The following is an 8,015-nucleotide window of genomic DNA, read 5'->3' as shown; positions in this document are numbered from 1 at the left end:
CATCCACATGAAACCGCTGGGAGAGGTCATTAGGAGGTGTGGGCTGCGGAATCATCAGTACGCTGATAATACCCAGCTCTACCTCTCGTTTTCTACCAATCCAGGTGAGGCAGTGGCTGTACTGAACCGGTGCCTGGCCGAGGTAATGGGCTGGATGAGGGCCAATAAACTGAAGCTCAATCCAGACAAGATGGAGGTCCTGTTGGTAGGTGGATCGGGCTTCGGGGAAGGGGACTTTGACCATGTCCTGAATGGGGTTGCACTACCTCTTAGGGACAAGGTCTGCAGCTTGGGAGTGCTCCTCGACCCAGAGCTTTCACTTGAAGCTCAGGTAACAGCGGTGGCAAGGAGTGCTTTCTTTCAGCTTCGGCTGATCCATCAGCTGCGTCCCTACCTGGAGAACTACTGCCTGGCGACAGTGACACACGCGTTGGTAATTTCCTGACTAGACTTGTGTAACGCGCTCTACGTGGGGCTCCCTTGAAGACGGTCCGGATACTTCAATTGGTTTAAAATAGAGCTGCCAGGTTGCTGACGGGGACTGGGCGTTATGTTCACATGACTCCAGTCCTACGTCAGCTTCACTGGCTCCCCATTGAAGTCCGGGCCCAATTCAAGGTGTTGGTTATTACCTATAAAGCCCTTAATGGCTTGGGTCCTGGTTACCTAAAGGAGCACTTATGTCCATAGGTGCTCTCCCGCCCCTTGAGATCAGCAGGAGACGCCCTTCTCCGGGAACCCTCCGTGAAGGACATTAGGAATGCGCTCCCCAGAGAGGTCCCCCTGGCACCGTTATTTGCTTTTCGGTGCCAGGCCAAGACCTTTTTATTTAAACGTCATTTTAATTGTTAACATTATTTATTGATTTTATATCTTTGGCCAGAATGTCTCCAATTATATAGTTTTATATGGTTAATGTGTATTTATTTATTGTTGTGAGCCGCCCCGAGGCTTTGGCGAATGGGGCGGCATAGAAGCTTGCTAAATAAAAATGAAAAAGAATGAATCCTAGCACACAGGAAACTCATATACTGGAGACAAGATTAATGTGCAGCTGTTTCCCCTTATGCAATAGTACAGATGACCAATTAATCAGTTTACTTAAAATGAATGCCTGCCTCCCACTATTCAAAGTCCACAGCATGTTTTCAGTGTGATATAAATTAGACTATAACACCTAAGCAAATCCCCCCCAAAGCATTGCAGTACTTTCTTCACATACTCCACAAGGCTTCCCTCGCACAAGCTTGTTCTCAGGGAGGGCACATATTCTCCCACTCTTTCTGTTGAAGCCCCCTTGAAGATGTCCTGCAGGAACCACAGGCATTCTGGATCACCTCTGCTGGGCAACCTTGAGCCACTATGCAAAGTGTCCTGCAATGTCCCAGAGCACCAGACCTAATATGACTCCAGGGCTAATCCCTTGCTACTTTGCTGGGAAGTCTGCTGGGGCAGTCAGAGCAGGGAGAAAGTGATGCTCTGCAGCAAGGCCTTACTCAGACGTGGAGCTTACCAGCTCATTCATTCCTCCATTTCCAGTGGCTGATTTGAGCTACTGCTTCACAACTTGACAGGCAGGCAGATGGCACCTTCAGAAAACTTGAATGGCAGTCAATTGCACCTGGTTGTGCCTTCAAACCAGGGGGATGAATTGCTCTGACTCTGATGGGAGTTAAGAGTCCAATGCGTTTCCTAGCTCTGAGGTTAAAACAAACTTGAAAGGTACTCTTGGAAGTCTGGGTATCTAATGTACAGATGTTTCTACACTACAACACTATGAGCTATGTATGCTCATTGTTTAGTTACAAACGTGTGAAACCTAACTGCACTAGAAATACTGACAAATACAGACAATTGCAACTTAATCATAGTAGAGTTGTAAAGTGTTTATTATGCAAGAGAAACTGTTCAAAACATTTAAGCCACACAGGAATAAATACAAGTTTTCCAGTTAGCTCTGGGTAAGTGAACTATTTTAAACATGTACACTTTTTATGAACGAATCTTGGAATTTCAAAATATTCTACATGCACCAATTTGTTCAGCACTAAAAAAGCAGTTGCACCAGATGTGAAGACAGCCTATCAATAAGCTACTGCAACAAATCCATTATCAAATAAGATGCAAATCAAGCAGGATACCAACAGACATTAATGGATGCTTCTGATGTACCTCCACTTTCCAGCATTTTCTGAGATTTCATATTGAAACCTTTGGGATTTAATTCCTCATTATAGTCACCTCCATGTTTCAGTAAATGCTTTGCTGTGATGAATCACTTAGGGGGGGGGGGAACCCCACTGCCTATGCTGGCTGGTAATTATGGAAAGTGCAGGTCAGCACACCTGGAGGGCACAAGGTTGGGGAAGATGGTCTAAATGTGAAGACTGCCCACATTTGGAGATTTTCACTTACCCCCTCAAAATCAGAATAGAAGCTATACCTTCTAGAAGCTATAAAAGCAAAGCTGCAATGCAGGGATACTCACTGTGCAACCCCATCTGAAAAGCAAGAGCTATAGCAGAGTATAGTATCCAACAGGGCATATTTCCTACTAAGTTGCTTTAAGATTGTGGCCTCAGTCATGCCTTAGAATAGATACACATTTGGACCCCTGAAATCCACCTTAACCATTTTGATGGAAAATGTTCAGAGACTATCTGCATTTGGCATCCAATAGTAGCACAGGATATGAGAGTAGACATGCAGTGATATTTAGCAGCTGACCATACTGATAGCTGATCCGCAATGGTATGTGTCAGTAGCTTTCAACCTTCACAGAATGTTTCCACATTAACTGGTCTACCAGGAAGCTTCCTATGCACCTGCCATAGAACTGCTGTGAGACACATACAGTCCTGGGCACCTTGCCACCTTGGGTTCCTTGCAAGAAAAAACAGAGGAAAGAAAGGATATCGATGTAATGTTATATTCTAGGATACATACTCAGTTCACACAGGCCATTGCTGGGCTTCACTGTAGTGGATGGAACATGCATTCTCTGGACAATCCAGCTGTGCATTGCAACTGTGAGAAGCAAGCTGTCTTTCAGGGAAGTTGGTCCACCAATCCTGATCTTCTCAGCAAGGTCAAAATTATGCATTAGACCAGGGATGTTGAGTGGTTTTTGGTACAAGGGCCATATACGGTTTCAGAGAAATTCTGGAAAGCTCACATTCCTCTGGTGGGTGAACCAAGAGAAACAAAATGCCAGCAAATTTTATGGCAATCACTCAACCTTAGCAGAAGCATTTCAGCTCTTCAGAATGGGAAAAAATTACCTTAGTTAGGTGTTTGACAATTAAGTCTGACCTCTAGTGGGGATATTTGAAAAATGTGCTGTATATTCAACACTAGTTTGTCATTGGACAAAACTGGCAGCTAATGTCTTCAGATACATGCTAGGAGGGGTTTAGTAAATCCTTTCCCAACTTTTACTACCTTCAGGAATATATGTATAGCTTCTTGAAGCTTATGCTATACTATAGAAACGAACCCTGACTAAACCGTGCATTTAAATATGGGCACATTTCACAGACTAACCAGTATGCCAGAGCTAAACATTGTTGCTAAAACTTTGCTGTCTAGCATAAACTATACAAAGACTGTCAATCTAACAGGAGGGAAAAAATAGGTAGGAACTGTAACTTATTTTACGTCCAGATTCTATTTTCTCAGAATAGATGCCATTGAGCCCTAGAGCATTTCTATAAACAGTGTTAAAATCAAGGTGTCCAACGCAATGCTGTGTTTACTAAGCAGGTGAACAAGTTAGTTATTTCAGTATGAGCTTTTCCTTACTTAAGAAAATAAAGCTGGGACAGCATAATGCAGATTCCTATTAATCCATAATAAAAAAATAACCTAAAATGTTCTCACTACAAATTTTGCTTCCTAATTCAAAAAGTGTGAAACAGCACTAACACTTCCTAAAAGTGGGCATATCTACAAGGCATACATATCTGCTAACTGTCACCGAGCATTTCTGAAGTTTAAGATGATACTACTTTTAATATATTAACTTCACTGGAAAGCTTTCAAACAGGGTTAAAATTGTATCTACCTGATAGCACATGTTGTAAAAAGCAAATGAGAAAAGTTTACAGAGACAAAGTGTTTCTAATATAAAAAGTGACCTTTTTTCTTTACATTCCATACTATGAAACACCACCAAGCACAGTAAGGTCACACTTCACTTCAAAAGCGTGCTCTTTTGACCGGTGTTATCAAAAATCAACCTCTTTATAACTCCATTGCTGATAGTATGAATGTTCAGAAGATGCTATTTGCATTACGAAAATCCTGCTTAAGAGAACTTCATAACTATAGAGCAATTCATTGCATCGAAGCAATCCGATTACTGTGAAAGGACATATCACGAGGTAGATTTTTAATGTTAGTGCATATCAACAGGCAATATTCCATTAAAGAACAGGAACACTGAAATACAATAAATTCAACTTTATCTGCTACAAAAGACAAACCTCTATTGCTTATCATCTGCAAGACCTTTAAAGTTTCTCAAAAGGACTTCTTCCACATACTTTAGACTCCAGCTCATTGTGAGTATGGCATGTTACAGTTCAGTAGGGACTGGGGAAAGTGCAGAATGCATTTGTGGGCAGAGCATTTGGTTTCCCGGTTACCCCTGCTTCCTTCCTTCATTGTATTTATATCCTTCCAAGGAACTGAAGACAGCTTACATCATTCTCCTTTCAATCTTATCCTCACAACATCAACCCTGTGAGGTAGGTTGGGCTGAGAGTCTGCAACCAGTAAGGTCCATGGCTAAGTGGGACTCAAACCTGTATTTCCTGAGTCCCAGTGCTGCACACTTAACCACTACACTGTACTGCCTCTCCTTTTAAAAGGGGGAAAATTCCTAGTTGCTGTGATTGCAAAGCTGCAATCAAAAGTGAAGTCAGCAGCCGAAGTTACAGAAGCCATAGAAGTGGCTGTCTTTTAATTTCCCTTAGGGATGGGTATTCATGCCCTGTGCCTTCCAAAGGCTAACAGAAACCATGAGAACATCTGAAAGTGTGTCATTCGACTGATCCATCTAGCACAGCTGATCGGCAGCGGCAGCAGCCCAAGTCTCAGGCAGGGGATCTTTCTCAGCACTTGCACTTTAACTGCACAGTATGCAGTTCTACGAATGATTTCTGATGCTCCCTGAACAAGCCTTATGCATAGTTAGAAACTGTGCAAAGCTGATCGATTTAAAAATATCTCTGAGAGAGAGAAGCAAGTGCATGAGTGCAGTATACAATTTACTGCTTTAGAACTATTTCAGAGAAGGAGTTTGGTTGCCAGGTGCTTCCGAGTAGGATAATGTTCTCATATTGAAATACATTTGTGAAACAAAAAGACTCCAAAGAATCCAGCAACCCGAAACTGTGGACTTGGATGTGATTGAACCTAATCCAGGAGATTGGGATCTCATTTTTCAAACCATAATAAGCCTTAAGACAATGTACTGAAATTCACATTGCTCCTGAGTCAGGGAAAGGACTATGCTTCCCCAGCTGTACATTGTATTCAGAGCCCTAAAGGCATCCTCTTCCTCTGAGCTAGATACAAAATAGCACCAACTTTTTTAGACCACATTCTCATCAACACAATTGCCAAATAACCAGGTTTTGCAAATTCGGCATTCACCAACTCTCTTCGACTTCACATGTTCAAAATACACTTTTTCAATTCAGCAAAGCCAGTGAACTAAGATTGCCATCAGTAGCAAGGCACACCAGTACTTCAGAAAAGCATTGCTCTTTACAATCATGATCCTGGCAAAACAAGACTTCATATCACCTTATGAAATACATAACCAAATCTATAACCAAAATGGTGTGTATAAGAAAAGTATCAGCAGACAATTATGAGCAAAGGAAACTGCCTTATACCTGGTCACTCCATTTGCCTGGTGAACTCAGTTCTTAAGCCTTCCTTAATGTGCTTCTTCAAAAGTGTTAGACTATGAGTCCCATTAGTCTCAACTCAATAGCCATAGTGGCTTGAAAATGATGGAAGCTGCAGAGTCCAACACATTTGGGAAAGGTCGGTCATTTCCAACTGGTAGGCCCTCGAGTAGAGGGCTTTTCACCCAGTTATCCTTTTAAATTAAGGATAACGGGTATTCAACCTGGGGCTTGCAGCATACAAACCATGTGAGTGAGAACTGAGCTATGGCCCATCCCCCTTAGATACAGCAGAAATGTGTTTGGAAATATTCACTTTAGATTGTAAACAGGAGAAAAGTATGTATGTCCTATTTTATAGGCATGTAGTCATGCTGATATGATCAAAATGGTTATCACCCTAAGTATATATTGGGAAGGGGAGATTTTGAATCCCATCTCTTCCCTCCACAAAAGTGGCTTGGTGTGTTCTGTCCTGTTCATGTCAGCTTTTTCTGTAACTCAGAGTAAAACCTTTACATGCACATAAAGCTATGGATTTTAACTACTGGGCAGCCTTTTACCAGCAGTTAAAGTGTTGTGACAATTTCCCTTTCCACACTTGTATTGTTTAAAGCGGAATCTAACCAACCATCCAGTGCATTACTTTTCTATAGCTTTAGAATGTGGGGGTTTTATAGATCTACATCAAAGTTAAACAAGAACACCAACACCAAGTGCTGATGTTCCTAAATATAGGTCTTTAAAAGAAAGGTATCCTTTGCAGTTTGAGTGCACACGTCTACCAAATGCCATAAAATGTAGCTCTACACAACTGGGAAAATTTAAAGGTTTAAAACAGAAAACAGAAACAAGCAGAAACTGTTATTTCCCAAATAGGGAATGACAGCAAAGCACTGAACTGTTCCAATCCAGAAAGAAGAGGGGTTGTTTTTTTCAGAACCACAAGCTTTCTGTAGCACAAATGGTAGGTCCAAATGGTGTAATGGAATAAGTAGAAATGCAGCCGCCCCATATACTGGTCACAGTAATACATGTGGAAATAACCTGTGCACCAAACCTGGATCACCTTTGCTGGAATTACCAGAAAATGCATGCTTCCAAGGAATTTCTTCTCCACTCCATGCTCCTTCCTGCCACAGCATGAAAGTGAGTTCAGTTTGAAAGATGAGTTTATGTTTTATAAAGATGATACAAGATTCCTACCAAACTTTAGGTTGCCAGATTCTTAGCCCTCTGATTCATCACTCTCTCCCATCCTATTTAGAAGGCAGTATTTCTTGCAGAAGACAGAACACCTAACAGTGACAGGAATCCAGCATGGAGGGGAAGGGGTAGGATGTGGAACATTTAGCCACTTGGTGCTGAAAAAGGCCTCAGAGAAGCCACTCAGCAGTTGGGCTGCTTTTCCTCTTCAGGCTGAACAGTCCTTGAGACCTACAAGCCTAGCAGCCAATAAGCAGGCTTATGCTTTATTTGTAGTTTTCTGGATTGTGGCCATTATTTTGTTTGAAATGCCTCTGGGGAAAAACAGAAAAACCCAGACATGGATAATCACATCCTAAATGTTTTAATGAAATAAAAATGAGAAGTTTTAAAAAGTAATCCAAGCATTTGAAAAATAGGACAAAGGATTAAAATTACAGTAACATCAAGTAGGTCTTTGCACATAAGAAGTACAAATTTGGTTTCATCTTAGGAGGCAATGCAACCAAATTACCTGGGCACACTTAACTAGTCTCAAGTTATTCCATCCAGTGAAGTGGTTCACATGATCACTGCAGGTTAAACCAGTCACAATAGCTTGTTTAAGCTGCAGCACATGGTTGGTGAATTGAGGGTCATTTCCCTTCCAGCAAGTCACGCTGCCCAGTTTCAAACAACACAAAGTGTGCACCAGACAGAAGATTAGACAAACGGCACCTGGCATACACCATGGCTTGTTTAACCCATGATTATCATGTGAACCAGTCCACTGTCTATAACACATGTGCTTTGCTTTTCATTACATACAAATACACTCCCTGCCATACATTTATATAAGGATCACAGGCTTTAGGATTCTCTTTTTGTTTATTTATTTAAAATGTTTTTATC

The sequence above is a fragment of the Varanus komodoensis genome, unplaced genomic scaffold (assembly GCF_004798865.1).
Source record: "Varanus komodoensis strain SLA01 unplaced genomic scaffold, ASM479886v1 scaffold35, whole genome shotgun sequence".
In the NCBI taxonomy this organism is placed as follows: domain Eukaryota; kingdom Metazoa; phylum Chordata; class Lepidosauria; order Squamata; family Varanidae; genus Varanus; species Varanus komodoensis.
This window is presented reverse-complemented; position numbering follows the sequence as displayed.